The following is a 21,549-nucleotide window of genomic DNA, read 5'->3' as shown; positions in this document are numbered from 1 at the left end:
TATTCTAATATCGGCCTAGTAACCGAAGTATAGCCAACTCTTTTAAAAATGTTATATGCAGTGACAGATGTACTAACCGGGAAGATTAATATGCTACAAAAACATCCACTTACCAGAAAACACAAGCCAAGTCTGAATTAGACGAGAAAGAGAACTGAGGGGCCCGATTTTCGTTAATCACACCTGTATGAAGCTGACAGACGATGAAGCTATGGAAATGATTAGGAAAGTTATTTGTAGGTTTAATTGTGTATAAATGATTACGCGATTCTCGTTATTTCAGCTGCCACCGGTGGCAAGCTTTTTTTCTTTTAAGCCACTTTCATTTACTTTTAGTTTATAAGTTATACGCTTCAATTTACCATACAAATAACTTCACTTGTGCTTTCCTTGGCTTCATGTCGATGTCATTGAATTACGTATGTTTAGGGTGCAAAAATTCCTACGACTGGCCTGGATTGGCGCAGGGACGAAATAATTTGCTTGTGTTTTCATGATCAAACAGCACTCCGATGTACATGTCTTCTAGTTGCCTCATTTCCAACGTTTATTTGACCAGCAGTCCTTGACGAGCATAATTTTCGGTTAGTTGCAATAGAACCGGAAATTTTGAGCAGACCGTTGTTTGGACAGGTTGCAGTAAGGTTGTTTCAGGCTCTAAATTAAATGCTCAAACACAATAAGTAACGATGACTGCAGCAAGCTCTTATACAAGAGAGTGCAATGGGCTTTAGTTCCACAAGAATGAAGTTATTACGTTTCGCAAGTTTCCTGAGACATTGCATAACTTCGGTAAATTTGTACTTTCAGCACAAATTCAAGCGAGAAAAAGCGGAAAACGACTAGAATGCTTTGTGGCGCTTGCAGGTTCACAGCATCTGTCACAGGGGCGTAAGTGAAACCCCAAAACAGGCATTGTAAATTACGCCAAGCGACCTACCGCATAGCAAGTCAATGAACGTCGCAATCTATTCTGATAGCACGTAACAGATTCTATAATGATATTTTTTTCATGATTGGCATTTCAATTTCTGCTGATGAAACGTGGCCTGCGTGTCCTGCGTAGTTCAATATGTGTATCAAATTTCGAATTATGTCACATGCCTTGATGTTCTCCACGATGGACTCACTGTAGGACACGTCCTTGTTGATCGATATCAACAGGTCCTTGTAGCCGCCGTCTGTCTTGTCTATTTCCAGGGATGACACACAGCTCAGTAGGCACAGCAGTGCGGTTGCTACAGGTAGTAGCGAGCCCCTTCGGTCACGATACACTGTGGAACAGAGCAAAAAAATGAACCTAAATGATTTCTTTGAAAAACCAGCAAGTACACGCTGGTTGCATGTACGAGTAAGTTAAAACGTCCTATTGACCTGTTCTTAAGGTGACGCACAGCCCTCGTCGGAGCTGTCTAAAGCGCAGGAGCGGTGATCTTCCGAGACCCTTGGTATACCGCCTAAAGGAGGTCTAGTTGCCTCTTAGCATGCGCTGACACGAGGGCGAAGCTTCGCTACTCGTGGTCTTAGCCTTTCTCTTCGCGCAGCTCTCATCTTCTGCTGATTCAGCCCGACGACGGTTCTACGCGAGCATGTGGTTTTATTTTGTGTGTGTTTTTTGGCCACGCTGTGTTGCGAGGAAGCACGCTGATAAAGAGCCCTTACTATCGCCTGGCCCATATTTCGGAATCCCATGTCATCGGACAGGATCACATGTAGCGAAGAGGTGCGAAAGGCACATGGCTACGACCGCAAGTGCCGAACCCCTGTCATGCCCAACAGCGCATGCTCAGAAACAATGATGCCGTTCCAGCCTACTGCGGTGGGTGGGTTCCAGCCTCCACCTACTCGCGAAGGGAAAGATGTGGCATGACCGCGCCGGGACCACCACTTCAATGAAACTGCAGGCGTAATCGGCGGATTCCGCCACCCGTGACGTGTTGAGGGCAACACCATTCGCTGGTGAGGCTGGCAGTCGAGTTTTGCGTCACGTGACCGAGCTCTCCTATCTCAATGGCGGAAGCGCGTGCATCATGGCGTGTGCTTCTACCAAAGGGAAGGGCGTCTGATAGGCGAGAGAGGAGGCATGTAGACAACGCGTACAGCACGAAACCGAGGAACGAGCTAAGAAAAGCTTACAATTTAAACGTATATCAGATATTAGCAGGCAGTGCATCACAAACAGCGTGGCACTGAGAGCGAGTACTAACTAGCGACAGTATTTCCAAGGGCATTGTAAGGTTCCCTACAAATTAGTGGGTGGCTGGTTCCAGGTATTCGCCATATTATATTTAGAGATCTAGTAGAGAGAGAAGGGAGAAAGGAAAAGCAGGGAGTCCGGTTTGCTACCTTACACGTAGGGAGGGGATGGGGGATGTGTAGTGGTATCTAAACTGTGTCTGCTTGCTAGCTTCATTCCGCTGCGCCCACACCCATGCCTTTGAGAGAATTATCTGCACATACTTCAACGGACATAAGTTGCTGGGATAACAGATGGAATGTCACCGAATGTTATGTTCAGCCAAACGACGCCCGTCGTGCTTTGAAGGTACAGTTCACTTTGGTAAATAAATACAGGCTTCAGGGACCTAATGCACAATGTTATTTTTTTTTTTCGTAAGAGTTTTTTGCCATTCGCCGTATGCCTCCTGTAGTAGGTCTGACATCATGATCTGCTGCCATCCGCTTTTATAAACATGCCTTGCTTAAGAGCTTTCCGCAATACGTGCCAAATATTTTACAAGACACATATCTGTTCATGAACGTCTCGGCGAACATCGTTTCTGCGATGTACGCATATGCACCATCGGCGGTGATATGGCGCCTCCAATATCATCGTCACCTCCAGTCGCAATCCTGCTACTAACAAACCCTTTTGAGCGCAGCGCTTTGACGTCAAAGAAGTGCCACAGGAATTTTTCTTCTGTGGGAACGGCGGACCAGGAACTGCCATGACAATGACAGGAGCCCTGTTCTTCATTGTGCAGGTTGGTTCCGATACAACCTCCTTGCATAGCGATAATCGTAGTGTTATGGTCCGGCCGTGCCCACGCCGATGCCTTGCTATGGTTTATGAGTGTCTCGTTGTGCGTAAATTGCTACTTTGCGGTGATGTTCAAGTAAATCCCGGCCCTACACGGACCAGGATGCTTAAACAGTTATTAGAGTGGCAGGATGCTCTTCGTAACGATCTACAAGAACTGCAAACGCATTTTTCGAAAACTGAGGCGCTGGTTTTGGAACCTTACAGCATGTTTAACAATATGCAGACACAAATCACGCAAATAGATAACCCGGTAGCAAATACCCATAGTTTACAGTGTATTGAACATTTGATCTGCTTTAGAGGCTAAAAAGCTAACAGATCTTGAGGATCGAAGCCGACTATCTAATCTGATCATTTATGGGATACCTGAAATTCACAATGACGCAAAAAATGCACTCAAAGATAAAGTTGTTAACGATGTATTCAATGATAAATTGAATGTACAGTGCGATTCTGTCAGCCGGATTCACAGATAAGGAAAGCAAGGTGACAAGCGACCGGTAATTTTGTATCTTCAGAATTTTAATGAAAACAACGAAATACTGCAAAACACAAAAAAAAACTGAAGTGAACTAGTATTTTCAACCAGAACGACTTCTCGCAATCTACCTTAAAGAAGTGCTAGCTTCTGTGGGAAAATGCAAGAAACGATAAACTTCAGGGAGAAAGGGTGTCGCTTATACACGACAAGCTCAAAGTAGACAGGCATGTTTTCTTTTGGTCCGAATCGCAAGACAAACGGGAATAGGTTGTAGATAGTCGCTCTCGGCAAATAGAGTCGTGAAACAATGAACCTTTAAGGAATAAGCAACTACGATTATTATATAATAATGCTAGAAGTATTGTATGTAAAGCAGATTCCTTAGGAATACTGTGGCTTCAACACGAGCTTCACATTACTGTTATACGGAAACTTCACTTAGCGAGGATATTAACGACGAGGACATCTTTCCTCCCTCCTATAGTGTTTATCGCGTGGATAGGTCTTCTAGGGGAGAAGGTGTGGTGGTCCCAATTAAAGATCCTATAGAGGCTGTCATTCTGGACATATAATACCTGCGTTGGAATGTTTATGCATTAAGGTATCCCTTTGGGATTATACCCTCATTATATTCGGAATCTACAAACCTCCTGAGTCCCCTCCTGAAATATTGCATGAATTACAGTCTTGTATGACTAAATATTTACACAGTAAGATTATTCTACTAGGTGATTTTAATTTGTCCGGTGTAGACTGGATGCGCCATCAGCCTAGGCCACATCACAGTGAGGATATTATTGTACAATTTGATATCATGTTAACACATGATCTCAGACAAGTTGTTCTTGAACCGACACGTGTGCAAGGTTCTTCATGTTCAGTTTTGGACCTTGTTTTCTTAGCTCGGAAATTCGCTGAATTCATGGTGGTGATCGAGCAGGGGCTATCTGACCACTATCTTGTTTGTGTTTGCTTACAGCTAGTTTCCTGTGCTAAAACTAAAAAAATCATCGGTCCATTTTGTCAAAAATTATTGTCATGCGAACGATGCATGCATGATTGATTACTTGGAAAAATGTCAAACTGATTTTTACGTGAATCATGATAACTTACTTTCGACCCTGTTTAAGGACATGTGTAATTTTTGCCTTTATAAATTCATACCAAATAAGAAAAAACAAGTTCACAGGCAAACACCATGGATCAATCGAAACATCATTCGTATGAAATGTAAACGTAAGAGATTAAAAAAGGCCCGTACGCAGCCAAACTTAATATCTCAAGTACAAGACAAGCTTGCACTTACCGTGCGTAGATAAAGGATTATTATTTCAACTCTGTGCCTAATTTTATTACAAACGATCCTAGTAAATTTGGGAATTACATTGCCGAGAAGAAGAAACCCATATCCCAAATGACAATAAATGGACAAATGGTCACGGAGAATGTTTAACTTGCTCATCACTTCAATATGTTTTTTCAGAGTGTCTTCTCGAATCCCAGTGATTCTTCACGTGACTGCCCAGTGTACCAACCGTCTGATGCGAATTTATGTCGTATGCTGGTGTACTCTCTATGGTGCTGAACCTAAAACTGACATGTTCAAGTGGGCCTGATAATATCCGTAATTTGTTTCTCCGTAGATATGCTGTAACCTTATAAAATTTCGTGTTATAATATTCCGTGCTTCATTATTGTCGTCTGAAATACCGAGTGATTGGAGAACAGCCCGAATAGCACTAATTCATAAAAGGGAGACCATATACTTATGGAGAATTACTATCCTACTTCTTTAACGTCATCAAGCTGCAAACTCGTCGAACATATCATAGCAAAAAGCATAACCACATACCTTGAAAAGCATTCAATTTTAACTAACTTTCAGCACGGGTTCAGAAGATGGCATTCCACTGTCACACAGCTTGTCACTGTAGTTCATTCCTTTGCATTAACCCTTGACAAGAACGGACAAATAGACATAATTTTCCTTGACTTCCGTAAGGGATTTGATACGGTCCCTCATGATAAATTATTTCTAAAACTTGAAAATCCAGAAATCCCGGAGATGTTTATCTCTTGGGATTATGCCTGTTTGTCCAACCGGAAACAATTCGTTGAGGTAAATGGCGAAAAATCGGGCTGCCTTCCGGTCACATCGGGCATTCCCCAGGGCAGTGTGCTCGGTCATCTTTATTTTTTGTTCCACATATTAATGATACTGTTAACACTGCTGAAGGTGGTGTACAGATTCGATTATTTGCCGATGATTGTGTTCTCTTTAAAGATATTGTTTCTCTCCATGATCAAAATAGTTTATGTTGTAGTTTGAATAGTATCCTTGCATGGTGCTGGTGCTGGGGAATGACACTAAACACAGATAACAGCGCACTACTGCGAATGAAACATTAGAAATCATCCCTGCTTTATACATATAAGTTAGCTCTATGACCTCTTCATGAAGTCACTAGCTATAAATAGCTGGAAGTGGCCCTCAACAATATATTATCGTGGAATGATCACATAAGTAATACTTGCGCTTGAGCCTTCAGGAAAATATGCCTGTTGAGACACAAACTTAAGAAACTCCCATCTAACGTTAATATGCTATGCTGCATCCCTCTAATCAGAACTAAGCTGGAATATGCTTGCATAGTTTGGAATCCATACACAATAACTAATATCAATAGTATTGAGAGAATTCAGAAGAAAGCGGTCAGATTTATATTCAAAAAGTTTTCTAGATGTGATTCCCCCACCAAACTTATGGGAATTAACAACCTTGAACCACTCGAACTTATAAGAAAGAAACATAGACTTGAATTTCTCAAACTACTCCACACCAACAATTTAGCCCTTGACCCACCTGAAAATTTATCGCAGATATCGACCAGAACTACATGCCACAGTAGGCATGATGCATTAAACCCTTACTTTCCAAGAACAAACGCATATAAGTTTTCTTTTTTTCATAGAACTGCAACCCAATCGATTTGTATAATTGAATCCACTTCCTAATCTTGTACTTTCATGGTTCTGTTTGTTTTGTCAATCTGATTTTCATTGTATGTACCATATGTCACCCTCCCTGCTTGGACCACGTGTCCGCAGTATGTAGTAAATAAAAAAAATAAGAGACTTTGTGGTAAATACAGATGGTTCACTCACAATCCACCAATTTTCGATAGTTTACCTGTATTCGCTTACGCATACGGATGCTTTGCAAATTCCCACTGTACTCACTAAAGACGAGGTAGGCTGCACGCACGCAATCAAGTGTGGATGAGCTCTTACATCAACATACGTGGTAACCCAAGCCGCGGAAATTGGGGCAGTGGAGTTAAATGTTACGCTAAATCACAGCACTCGTGAAGGCTTTGTTGCAGTAGCAGTATGTCGCAGAACTTCACGTTTTTTTTCTTAAAAAAAGGAAATCTTTGCTTCCTATACGGGATTGCAGTTCTCTGGAGCACAATGTCTTGCGCGCATTCGCGAATAAAAGTAATCAGATAACCAATGATAAGCTTTTATTCGGAACATTGACTTATAGTGTTGCTGAAATCAAGTCAGTGATTATTAAGTAGACTAGGCAAAAGGTTATGTGACTTATGATGATACCTCTAGTGTTCCACAGCCAAAAACAAAGAACTAACGAAAGTAACCATCTTTTAAAAGCGATTTAATGAAACAATGCAAATCCAATGGAAGCGTTTTAAGGGAGGTTTTCATACTTCACTAACTCGTTTGGCTGACAGTTCTCAATATTAGAAAAAAAATTTAATAGTTTTATAGCCCAGTTGATTGACTTAGGCGAGGTGCCTTATTTTTGACTAAGAGCAATGAATGCGGGAAAATAATTATAGCAAGGAGCAAAATGATGAAGTGTCCCAGCTAACGTTGGCCAATCCGTTCAAAGAAAAACGATATTTGAAAATCATGGTGCAAACATACGATTTTAAGAGCTGCAGTGTTCGATTGTAAGACATCTGACGACTAAACACCGTGCCCCTTATAATCGTATCTTGCATCATGATTACTAAACCTCTTTCCTTTTTCTTTGAATAGTTCGGCTAACGTTAGCCGGGACACGCGGCATATTTCACACGCTATTAATTTGTTTTTACGATAATATGAACTGTGTATTGCGAAACGCTAGGTTCTAAGAGAGGATGGCTGCAGAGCAAGTGTGAATTAGGCTAGAGGCTGCAGTTTTCTCATTATCCTTTCATGAGTATAGATTTCGCGGTTTCATCCGTGCGAGTGAATTCTGTACTTTTAGCACGCATCTGGTGACGCTTCTTACAGCAAATATGCTAGCCTCTCGGTGGTCGGCATTTTTCGTGTCCGTCAGTGAACAAAAATTATCGTCCTCTGGAATGGCTCGTACTCACCTAAGCAAGCAAAATTGACTGTTACTTTGGCATACGCCAAAGAGGGTGAAGGCTAAAGCCTGTGCGCTCAAGCGACATTCATTAAATTACTTAACTTTCTCATTCGAATGCGTTGTTATTTCTTGTTACTTTTCTCCCACCAAAGGGCGTGAGTTCGAGTGCCCTAATTGTCGTGTCCTTAATTAACTGCGCCTCAATTAATTTCGCCCAGACTAGCACCAAAGGTCGTCGGTTAGACTCCCACCAAAGCTCGCGGGGTCGATTGCCCCAATTAACTTTATATTATTTACTGTGTCTTAATTAGGTTCGCATTGCCACAAGAGGTCGTGGGTTCGAGTACCTGAATTAACTCTAACCTAATTAAATAATTTCGTCTTTTTTTTGGCATGCTGAGCGGCATCTGAGCCAGCTGTGCAAGAAGACGATGACGAAGGTGCGAGCAGTGGCACGAGCGCGTGTCTGCGTGAAGCGAGCTCACATGACTTCCTGTACCGCACGCCGCGCTTTCCGGATCATCGCGGGTATGAGCCATTTAAGGTTTTCGCCTTGAGAATGCAATGGCTCATACCCTCCTAAGGCGGAGGCTATAAACGCCCAGCAAAGTGAAGCTAATAGTGCACACACAGAGAGAAAAGTTTAATGGTACGAAATGCAGAGAGGTCTGCCTGAGGTACATCCTCTAGCCAGCATGCATACATTGAAATCACCCATGCAACACACAGAATACGTTTCAATAAAAAAGAAGCTCAAAACAAGCATCCGAACCATCAATAAAGCATTGCACCTACCCCCCCCCCCCCCCCCCCCCCCCCCCGCAGCAGTTGTAGGGGTGGTTTTCCAACAGCTTCGCTGGACACCCACTTTCGGAGAGCCGTGATGCAAATCACTTTTTTTGATTGATTCATAAAAACTGGAATGAGATGTTGTACATACCTTTCATGATTCAATTCTTGAAAAGACGAGGCTGTTAGCGAAGTTCGCCTCCAGTTGTGTACTGCAGGCATGTGCGAAACGTTGCCGCTTTTACCGCACCCTTTGTGAGATTGCCAGGCATGCTGATTAGATATTGCGCCAAGAATTGACAGTGGCGACACCTCGCGCATTGTTCAGAACTTCCTCGATGATTCCCCAGATTCCCTTTCACTCGACCAAAGAATACGGAAGTGTTGTTTATGTGCTCTGAAAAAGGCAAACGAAATAAGGAGAGAGAAGGAGAAATGCAGCTGAGGACATCATAAAATAAAGGATGTCAGCTGCGTTCATATAATTTTAATTGGATCACATGTGATGACTTGTTGAGTCAGGTTTCAAATATTGACAATACTCGCATTCCGGGTGGAAATTCTTATCGCGAGTTTCTCATGCCAGTGCTCTCGGCTGTCGTCATATATTTGAAAAAGGATCGTAAGCAATCCCAACAGAATTCATGTGCCGTGCTTTCAGGAATTTGACCACAAATCACTGAGCATTAAAGCATACACGAAAGGCTGTTAAACTGCCTTCAGGAATGGGTTCGTTGAAATCTTAACACTACCTCCACTGAGATTTTTTCCAGTAGAGGAAGTACACTGCAGCTGTGCATAAACGTAAATCTAACAAATATTTTTTTCTTGCAATCAATCAGTCTCTTAAACTTTTATTATCAGGACAACATTCATTCGGGCTAGAGGGTGCACACTTGAATTAGGAAGGAACAACGCCAACTAAGAGGATCACGAGAGGGAGAACGACACAGGGCAAGCGCCAACATCATCTATCTTTATTCACTGAAAAATCAGCAAATATAAGAAAAATCACAAACATGCGCACAAGGACACTAATACATCATCTGCCAAACCGTTCAAGATACGACATTTCGCTTTTGCAGAGGCTCACGGAAGTATCACTAACACGGTTTTTTCCTCTCTTCTTTATATAGAATGCTTCCAAAACCTCATGTACTTTTGTATCTCTGCTTCTGCCAAGAATCTTTACATCTCGGAACCGTAGTTCACACTTCTTGCAGTAGAGTCATTGTTTCCTTACATCCCTTAAAGTTCAAAATCCGTACGCCACAAAGAGTTCAAAAAATGTTAGGTTTCTTGAGAAAAAGCATTTTCATTGGTTATGTGTTTTCAGTAAATGTTAAAGACTTGTTTTACTCTGTGCCCCATGATGCCATATTTACTTCTGTTAGAGATGCTATAGACAGTAGCGCTGCAGTAGAGTTCCAAGACTCCTCTGTGTTCTCAATAAACAATTTTTTGAGAATGCTAGAATATTACCTTACATGGTGTGACGTTTATCTCTTTTGAGAACAAGCTTTATCGACAAAGACAAGGAATTTGTATAAGATCCTGCGGAGCCCCGTTGCTTACTAACATTTTCTTAACTGTATTGACAGCGCCTTGGAGCGAATTTCCACAAAATAAGGTGTACTAAAAGTGTTCAAGTATGTTGACCATTTTAAAAGTTTTTAACAAACTCACCGTTTTGACTTACACAGATGGGGTAAGCACTGTCCTAGACAGATTTAAAGAGATGGGGCGGGGGTTGGTGTTCACGCATGAACTGCCCTTGCCGAGGCAATTGCAGTTTTTAGACATTAACATTATCTTGCGTGAAGAGCATGCATGTTGGCAATACGCGCCTAGAGCACAAAAGGAGCTTGTTCCTTATGCGTCGGCGCATTCAAAAGCTGTAAAGCGCTCCATTGCTAAACTTTGTCTTGAGTCTGCTCTCGTGAAATCGGGCCACCATTCAATGCGTGCGAGCTATGACAAGCAAGTTGATGGGTTGGTTTCGGCTGGGTTCCCAAGCACGGTTATCACATCAGTGGCTGAAGCGATCTTGCAGAAAATCAAAGGTGCCATGGTCAAGAAACCATGCGCATATGAAAAACAACGCGAAGCGTGAAGTGCTTCCCTATGTACATAGGATAGCCCACAATATGAAAAAGGTGGCAAAAGCACACGGCGTCCGAGTCGTGTTTTCGGCTCCTCGGAAACAAGCACAGCTCCGCGCTCGCGTCGCGAGCGAGGGTACGAGGAGCAGCTGAACCAAAAAACACGGAAAGCAGTTTGTAAAGTGCTGTACCGGCGGGGTATATGAAATACCTTTGACCTGCGGGAAAACCTATGCGGGCCCAACGGGTAGATGCGTAAATGACCGTGCAGCTGAACACGTGCGATCGCTGAAAGCAGGAGGTGCGCACCTTTCGCAACTTTGCGCAACTTGCACTGCGTGTGACCGAGCGGCAGCCCGTTCGCCATGGAAACAATGTGTCTACTGGAAGGAGTGTAAACACCGGTTCCAAAAGATAAAGATTCTACGCAGAACCGGAGATACAAAGACACCGAAGGTTTTGGACGTATTCCATATAAAGAAGAGAGGAAAAAACTGTGTTATTGACACTTCTGTGGAACCCTTCAAAAGCGAGATGTCGTATCTTGAACGGTTTGAAGGTGATGCTTTATGATGCTTGTGCGCATGTTCGTGATTTTCCTTATATTTGCTGACCTTACGGTGAATAAAGGTAGATGAAGTTGGCGCTTGTCCTGTGTGGTTCTCCCTCTCGTGATAGTCTTAGTTAGCGCTGTTCCTTCCTAATTGAAGCTTTTATTTATTGGTGAAGTTACTATATGGCAGGATGCAAGAAATGAGAGCCGTGCCTAAGAAGAACTTGTTCTTGACCTGCTGGTACTTCCTGTAGACAGAATTGCCGCTATGTCTTTCGAAAATTAGCTGGACAAAAGAACAATGTTTTTGAATTTCACAACAGGATCTGAACGCGTCATGCTTTATGTTTTACAATGACTGGCTATGTCAGTTTTATTCAGCGACCCTACAAAAACGGCGCATCGCGGCTTCGGGCAAGGACACTTAAGGAACTTTGTTTTAGCTCATGCTTGGTATATACTGTATAACTATTTACCCTCCCTCCCCATCAGACGAGTGAACCATCACCACAAAATAAACTAATTTGTGCATTATTGAAGAATGCGTTTTCTAAGACAAAGATTCTTTGGCGAGTTACCCCAACTTATCCGCATTAAATATGTTCCTAGCCTTATCCTGGGCAGTTACAGAGATGGTGCGGACAAAAAATGCGCCGACGCTGAAGATAGATTTGGTACCGGTGGTACCAGTGGCATTTGTACCAATTACCGATGTTACAAATGGACACACGTGCGATGTACCAACGTTGACGGCTCCGCCATTTTGTGGTACAGCACAGCGTACCGGTTATAAGGGGAGCGTTCTCGCATTCTTCGCTCGTGGCAGCTAGCGCTTTCAGACGCTGTTGTTGAAACGGTGCGCCTCTGGTTGAAAACGCAGGCGCTGCCACTGGAGGCTTTGCGGGCTTTTCAGAATAAATTCTGTGGTTCATGCACCCTGTTGTCAAGTCTCTCATCGACTTCAAGGTTGAATCGCCGTCCAACTTTTATTTTTAGCTGTAAAGTGACTAAAATCAATCCTCTAACTTAAATTGGTATTTAACATAATTTTTGGCTGGTTCATAGAGGTACGCTGCGCGCGATGTTTCAGTTGTCCTCCTCCAGACCACATAGTTGCAGGCTTGAATTCTGTCGGCAATGGCTCCTTTTTGAAGTGTGGTTATACGCAAGAATGGTGATGTACAGTTCTCTGGGTGCATGCTACAAAAACTCGGGATGGTGAAAATTATTCGGTAGCCCTCCGGCCATGGCACGCGTCGTAGCTTTTGTGTTCTTTTGCTTGTTGGACCTTAAATATGCTCAGTCTTCAACATAGTAATGTGGAGCGCTGCTTCATTGTTTTTCACACTTGGTGTTCGAAAATTGTGATTTGCCGATAATTTGATATTGCGTCGTTGCATTATGTGCTTCTGATTGTATAAAACTACTACACGTACTACATTATTAAATTTGCTTTTTTTATGCACTTCCAATTATATATGTATATATATATATATATATATATATATATATATATATATATATATATATATATATATATATATATATATATATATATATATATATATATATATATATATATATATATATGGCTCTAAACCTCAGTTGCTGAACGTACGTACTTTATAGTGTATATGTTCAGCACGAATTAACAGTGCAATAGAATTGAACTTCAACTTTTTTACAGTTGGTTTATCCCATTTCCTGAATGCTCATTTGGCCACAGCACTCACCAGCAAAACGCCCGAATGCAAGAGCTAAGCACGGAAAGATTGGGGGTTGCAATGAGTTTCGCAATGGAGCAGATAATCAATAGATTGTGGCTGAGCATAACACACGTGAAGTCCAAGTTAGCTGACCTTCGTCACCTTTTACTTCCTTGTCTATTCTGTTTATTTGCGGAGAACGTGCAGGTGGGCGAGCTGTCTATACATGATTGCAACAACGTCGACAAATAAAGCAACGGACGAGGGAAGGCGACGTGGTGGTCCCGTGTCGTCTTCCTTCGTCCATTGTTTTATTTGGCGCCTTCGTTGTAATCTTTATTTGCTGATTTAGGCGGTCAATTGTCATGTTATCTAATCAGACATAGACACGTCCGTGGTACTTCACACATAATAAAGGGAGTCGTCGAACTTGATGCCGCGTTAGGTTGGTGTTTACATATTTCGATAGGGACAAATGGAGCACCTCGGTATGACACTCGAACTTCTAACATATGCATGCCTGCGCTGACCAATTCAGTTTGGCCCTTTCAATCGCGGCACAGGCATCTTTGTGCACTTGTTTTTGCCAGTACTCTCCTGAGGAAGCAAGGAAAAAGTGTTGGAAGGTGACCTAACCTATTGTTGACGTCTTCATGAAGGATAAATTCTTCCTGAGCGAGTTTGGGTTAGAATGGGGTGGGTATAAATCATACAATTTATTCTGAGAGCCGCGCTGGAGTGATAACGTTTGATGGACGTCAACTAGGGGTTAAATCGCCTTCCGCATTTTTGTCATTGGTTATCGTCGTCATCATCATCATAGTCATCACATACCCAGTGGCCCCAGTTGCACATATCAAGTAACACCAGAGTCACATAACCAATGATACATACCCAGTAACATGTTCATGTGAGGGGACACATACCAAGTGGCACATACGCATCGTCATTATAAACCCAGTTTCCCAGTTGCGCATACCGAGTGGCACTGAAGTGATGACAGTTAAGCGATGCGAGTGCTAAAATAATGGTTATTTCGAATATTTAGACATTTTGGGTCTTTTTCGCATCGACAAAAATCTACTGTATATTTCAGGTTAGGATCTAGCTCAATACCTTGAAATGTGAATAGACCGTCAGCAGGAAATAAGCGTCATCATATTCAGATACAATGAGTATGACCTGGCTGTATTTGGCTGTATAACCTGGTTGCTAACTAAGGATTAATCTGTACAGTGTTATTATGGCACCAGTTCGTTAGATTTACTAGGTCAGTTTTTAAATAACTAAAGACTGAAGAGATTTCTGAGAGGTTTTTATACAGAAAAAAAGAATTTCAAGGAAAAAGGATATCAAGAATTTTTCTGAAAGGAAATAATATATGAAGGGTAAAGGTGAAGTCTCAGTCTTTCCGTGGAGGCGTCCTATTGTAGATAAGGTTACGTGTAACTTGGAATGATCTTCCACTGACAGTCCTTTGGGAAGGGCTGGCGGTCTCTGTCTGATGGCAGTGTCGGCGAGGTGTCACTTTTCTTAAAAGATCCAAAGCAATCCCTTCTATGTTCGTTAGACGGTCGGTACAGTCCTGAAAACGATGTCGCCGTTGAAAAAATATTGCGGCAGATTCAACGCACCTTGTTGTATACTACATACAGCGAAGCTATAGTTTCAATGCACAAAGAGTACTGAAGCTTGAGTTAGTTTCTTTGTTTTTGCAATGTCGGTGCAAGGCCATACCGAAGGCCCTCGCCCAAACCAACGTCATTCAAGTTACATGCTTTCTCATCGCGAAACGAGGCGACCATCTCAAGAAGCTAGATGGCGTCAGTACAATTTAAACATACGTGCGGTAGTGGCCTGGCGGTTAGAGGAACGGGCTGCTGTGCCGGAGGACCGAGGTTTGATCTCACCAACGGGCGCATGATTCAAATTTTCTTTAAAGCAAGACAGCAGTTGCACCAAGCAGCCATGGTCAGAAAAACCAGGCAGAGTTTGCAAAGAAACCTGCGCTTTAATACTGTCCCGAAGGTTCGAAATACAACAAGGAAAAACATTCTAGTTGTGTCCTTCTAACAAGGGTAATAGCACTTATCAGCAGGATCGCTGCACTGTGTTTTATTTGCCGTAAACTGCTTCAAGCAGCTCGTACACACGCAGTAGCATGCATTGAAGCTAGAATATTCTTCAAGGAAACGACACAGTTCAAACAAAGATGTAGTTTGCGTCTCAGTGGGTGCTCGCGTACGGGCCTTACAGCTGTTAGTCAAATACCTCTGCTCATTTGTTTCTTGAAGATTCGAGGGCTCTAACCTACCTTCTTCTTTGGAGTTCAATTCATTTATGTTGTGATGAAGGTTCGCCCATCTACGCAGGGAACAGAATAGCACGTAAATAAAGCATACATAGCTCTAAATTGGTTATATTGGCGCAATTGCGTGTTTCTTGACGACTACTATACGTACGTACTATAGGTACGTACTGTTTTGCCATAAGGAAGCGTGAACGCGACAGCAGTGAGTTCCCTCTCGACATCTGTCAGTGGGCTTGACTTGGTGCAATCCTTCACAAACAATTATCGGCGAAACACACGGCGGAACGGCGCTCGTGTGTCGCTCCGGTGTGACTATGGCGCAATAGCGGTTGTCAAATTAGTCGGCAACGGCGCGCACTTTCATTGAGGCAGTTGCTAAGGCTTGAAAACGAATGGATGCACCCGTTGCATTTCAAGCGAACAGGAACTCTAAGAATTTAGTTTGCGACTGAAAGTAAAATGCTCAGCGAGTCAGAGCCAATAATCGGCCCGCATCGCCGCAGGTGCTTTTTGAAAGCGCCACAGTTAATCGCTGGGTGATCGTCGGGGGTGCAGGTTCCGTCACAATTAAATGTCTCATGCCATACCAATGTAGTGCCCTCCTCCGGTAGCTTAAGAAGGCGCCCAAGACGAAGAGAATGAAGACGCGTGGTTCACGGCTGGCAGAAAGACACTCGGCTGGCGGATAGGTTTCGGTGAACAAACAATTTTGATGTCTTGCCTTGGTGTGCCGTTTGTATGTACACAAGAGCTAAACCGGCCCTCCACTGGAAGGCGAACTCCCAATGATCTCCAGATAATCCGACACCCTCGTCGAGTTGCTTCCCGCCGGCACATCAGCTCGTAAACTGACAAAGCACGTCGAATGTGCTGTGCTTATTTTCTAATAAGGTTCTCCATTTCCTAAGGGTTGAAACACGTCTATTGACGTGCCTGCTTAAATACAGTCAACATATTTTTTTTTATATAATCCCGCATTTGATACCGCCACGCAATGTAACCAGTGAGATCTGCGGAATTCCCCATTGCGTATTTTACACGCAGTAATTCCGCGGTCGAGTGCACCGTGTCGCTGAAACTGCTCATCTGCCTACGAGCCTATTTAAATATTCGAATACCCAGGAAGCTACTTGCTTTGTGGCATGCAGTAGGAATGTCACCAAAAATTTGGAGGACACTTAAGCTTCACCTTGAAGAGTGCAACGCGACAGCATTCAAAGATCCCTGACTGCTGCTCACGCTTCCCGGTAATGGCAGCTTATGTAACCGTAACCTAGAAGCGCTGCCGGCGAGCTTTCTGGTTCTTTCTTTTTGCTTCCCCCTACGACGGGTGCCGCCGCTGCCACAGATGAACAGAGGGGAGAAACCTCTGGATGATGTTGCAAGGAAGCGAGAGGGGCGCGCCGCTCCAACGAAGACAGACCTCAAACAGCAGCTGGAAAGTTCGGCTGTGTTTTAATTTCCGCGTAACAGAATTGGGCTTTTATATCGTATAATCAAATTGCAATCCGACCCTATTATGTCTGCACGTTGTGTGTAATTCGTACTTTATGAATTTTCTGTCGCATTTTACTTTCAGAAATTCAATTATTTCAGTAACGCCTCTGCGCCACGCGGAGGTCCTGCGTGGATCGGGATGGGTGGTTCGGGGCAATTTTTTTTCACACGAACATCACCGCCGGGGCCGACAACAAATTTTCTGCGACATAAAATGCCTTAGTGGGCCTTGAGTATTCATTACTGCGGATCATTTTCGTTAGAAAATTTTGTTCCTGAAATGCGATTTTTTCGTCTATTCCTCGTTCAGTTGCGGAGGAGCGCGTCGGCCGCCGAGAGACTGCGAGAAGTTTACATGCTCCGGAACTTCGGCCATATGATCGCAGAACATTACACTGCTTCTTGCGCGATGTTAGCAACAGCGGAATTGCGGAGCGCGGCCCCCCCATTCCATTTCCAGTTGATTCCAGAAGGCAGAGCTCCTCAAAATTCAGCTCACTTTACTACCTCTGAATGGGAAGAGTTGGACCATTCGCATTTTCGGAGAGGCTGTGCTGAGTCATTCAAATTCTCGAATTCTAATAAATAAAACGCTTTCTCTATAATAGTTTACTATGCTTCCGTGCCCTAATAACTAAAAAGAACAAACACATTTTTTTAAGTCGTAACATTAGAAATGTTTTTGCACACGGTTTGATTTGCGTACGTGCTATTGTTCTGTCACTTTGATGACTAAACACAAAAGCGAAAGCCACTGATGTGTTCGGCAAGACTCTCTTTTTGTCGTTTCACATATACTGGCTTAAGAACGGCACCACACCTCTGACCGCCTTTTTATCGCGCCTTCGGTATGCTTGACAGGCTGTGAAAAAAACGTGGTATGCGTTTCCAATCACAGTCGATTCAGGCAGGGTGAATCCGTTTGCCACGTTGTTTCCGGCTTCCATCTTTGTGTCGTCGGTGAAGCATAAGCTTGGTAAATCGAGTCACTCTTGACAACGGGAGGTTACTGTCTTTTGCTGCACTTAAACTTTGTAAGGCAGAAATGTTTCCGGGTCTTCAGAAGTGTTGAATGTGCAAAATATCGTTTTGTTTATGATTACCGCAAAAGATGGTGTTTAATGCTACGCTAATGGGTGTGAACGCTGTGATTTACTCTTATGTGTGCTCTGTTTAACCTTTCCGTGATGTATATGGAGAGGCAGCAGGCCCACAGGCCCAAACTCGCACTAAAGGTTTGCGTTCGCCTTTAGTGTATTACCGCTTTGCAAGGCTGTAGGCTTCCCAGATGGAAACTGGTGCTCCGGGGGCGGAATTTCGGAGTTGTGACTGCAATTCAAAAGTAAACAACACTGGTTATAAAGAGCGTAACAGAAGAGACTTCCGCAATCAAAGAAGAGGTCGGACCGTGTATTTTGTATAATGGGGAGTGATTTGAAGTTGACCACATATATGTATCCGAAAGTCTCATGGTGCCATTGTCCTCAGTTTTAAGCACATAGACAATATCTGTCCAACAGATTGAGGAAATGAGATGATCGTCCTCTGAGTGAGCAGACAATACTAGTGCCCCGTCCCCACCGATCACTGGCTCAGAAGGCAGCTAAGGCACTTCTGTGCTTTCTCAGAAGTTTGCGCGAGCGACTTTAACTCAAGTACTGTCCATACACGTCTCTACACCTTCTCTCTCCTTTCTCTCTCTTCCCCTTCTCCCTTCTCCCAGCGTAAGGTGGCCAACCAGACTCTTGACTGGTTAACATCCCTGCCTTCCTATACTCCCCTCTTTCTTTCTTTGATGTGTTTAGAGAACCCACGGGGGGGCACGAACATTTGGTATTAACCTAGTATTTCTGGCGTTTATAATATTACGCAAGAAGTTGAATACACTGTGAACCAAGGCGCGGAGGCATACTGTGATTTGTTTTTGAATGGTCATAGCCCAGTCCCTTCAAAACACGTTTTATTCTATTTAGCCTTAATCTGCGTCCACATCGCCTGTTGAGAATGAAGGACTAATATAGCAAACTTTGGCAACTATACAGGCCTGTGTAACAGAACATCCCATACAAAGGACGTTCGGTTCTGTACAGCTTGTAACCGAATTCCAACGACACACTGATGCAAGTTCTGTTACTTCAAAGGGTTGAAACTGATGCGCTATCACATGCCTTTTGTGTAAGAGCTTGAATTAACGCGCGTACTAAGTCTTGGGTTCTTGCTAAATTTTGTAGCTTGCATTTTAGGTAATACATAGCAGATCAACTATATTATGGCAATGGTAAAATGAAGTATTCCGTAGTTTGTAATATTAAAAACTTATCAAATATTTCGCGGGAGCTCTGTGGAGCGCTTGGCAAGGAAAATGTTCGTTCGTTCGTCGCTCATTCGGGCTATTCACTTGCATTTACAACCATCGACTATGGTTTCTGTACGTTTTTCATTGATTCTTTCATATTTTCTGCTGTATAGAGTTTTTATTTCCTCATGCTTGGCCAATCCCCTTTGCGTGTATAAGCCACCTTTTGAGGCCACAACACCACAAACAGGTGCTCTCGTTTTGTTCCTTTAGTGTGCGATTCTTCTGTGCCTAACCTTTCACATCTCGATACCTAAATATCGAGTGAAGTTTAAAGATGGATATACCTTTAAAGTATCGCGAGTACCATAATGTCTGATAAGCGTCAATGCCTTGCTCCCACACTGAGCTTATTCATATATGGCTTCAACATATATGGCCTCAAGTGATGTGAAAGCGAAACAGAAAAGATAGACCGCTGATGGGTGTAGTACAGCCGACCACCACGTCACGGTAATGCACTGAATGTCCACTAAGACATAGTGACAGATCGTGGTGTTGCCGCCTTGTTAGGCTCGGGATGTGTCAGCGCGGTTGTGACATCCTACCTTCCTTGATATTGATGCGCAGTTTTCGCCAGCAGCTGCTGGCGTGTCGTGGAAAGAACACACGTGCTGTTACATGCACACGCACGCATTCATGCACACACACGCACACACGTGCACACATACACGCACGCATGCACACGTATGCACGCACACACACACGCACACGCACGCACGCACACTTGAGTGTATTACAAGAGTCCGTCGTTGGAACTTCGTGTAACAAGAATGCCGTGTCTCCGTACGCCGTGTGCCAGACATAACACAGGTTTTCGCTTTCGTCTACGCGTCTGACAAAAACACAAAATCTCAGGATTAGCGCACCGATAAATGTGCTACAGGCGACAAAATGTGCCTGATTCTTGTCAGGGCAGAAACAAAGGCGTTTTCGCACACAGCTTTGTGCCTGCACAGTGATTATAGCTATACATTGGCTTTGGCTAACCTCTATGGTTACCGTTACATAGTATATTGTTGCAGCCATAGACCGATCGCCTCAGGTGCATTATATATTGCTATAACTGCACCACAGACAGCTCCAAAGCTCCACACTTATTCGGAAAGGTATATAGGGATACTTGCGCCATATACGCTAGGTGAACTGCTATTGAGAAACTTCATTACGGTACCTCAGAGACGGGCTGTTCAAGAAAAGAAAGAATTGGAGCTAAACCATTCTGTGGAATCACAGCGCTTCATCACCGCTAAGTACCTTTTGTGAACTGCGCAACATATTTTTTAGATTTCTGTAGATTCCCACAGTTTCAAATATGGCAAGCGTTTAGAACCGAAATCTTGCTATAAAAACTATAAAGACAAAAGAGCAGCGCTTTATGCGCGATGTGTGGTTTGGCACACCAACAAGTCAGGACATAAGCTGGTCCACGGCGTTTGAAGATTCGATATTCGCGATAGACTGACTTTCAGCACTGACCATAGCGGGAGCTCTAGTTTCATTTTGGAAGTTATTTCGATAACAGCAATTCGTAATAGTTTGTCCCGTTTTGTGTACATAGAATTATCTATGCTGGCACATTTAGGATGTACGATAACACCCGTGAATATTTCATATATGTAAGAGTATTTAGCGATTTTTCGTCTTGTACATTTGCCTGTGTATTCGCTTGAATTGCCGCGCCAGCGGGTGGAACTTACGTCAATTAGACCGCTCCATTTACCTTGGCTGTTTTGGTGCCACCGCTTCAAGTGTTTGCTTTATTTTCTGGACATTTACTGCCTCCGGAGACGGCCAAGACATTGTCACCATGGTGAAAGTATGACAGACAGCGCGAAAAACGTTCCATGTGGGCATTGTGTGGCTTTCTGGCAGGTGAACGCTCCCTCTTTCTTGACTTCTCTGTAGACAAAGGGTAAGTAAAATGATAGCCCTGCAATGAGTGTCAGACGCACCGAAGAAAAAGAAAAGAAGAAGGAAAGCTTAGCAGGAGGCATCACATCAAGCTGTCAGCCTTCACAAGGCAAGCTTCTCTGACGCTGTTCTCGCCCTGGTTTCACTCGCAAAATGCGCATCTGGCGCTTTGATTCTTGGGAACAGCTGGTCGTGCAGTGTTTCCAGAAAAATCACGACGCTGGTTGGTTCGTGGTAGATTTTAGTGCCGCTGGCTGTCGGATTCGCTGTCGCTTTTTCTAGCCCGTGCCGCCCGCTTTCCGCTCACCCATAAAAAAAAAGAAAGAAAAAGAAAGCTGAGGCGAGACCCTGATTTCACTCTTGTTGAAGTCACTGTGACTCCGAAAGTTGACGTTACTCTGCCATCTATGTCGGGC

This window comes from Dermacentor albipictus, chromosome 6 (genome assembly GCF_038994185.2).
Source record: "Dermacentor albipictus isolate Rhodes 1998 colony chromosome 6, USDA_Dalb.pri_finalv2, whole genome shotgun sequence".
NCBI classification, from domain to species: domain Eukaryota; kingdom Metazoa; phylum Arthropoda; class Arachnida; order Ixodida; family Ixodidae; genus Dermacentor; species Dermacentor albipictus.
This window is presented reverse-complemented; position numbering follows the sequence as displayed.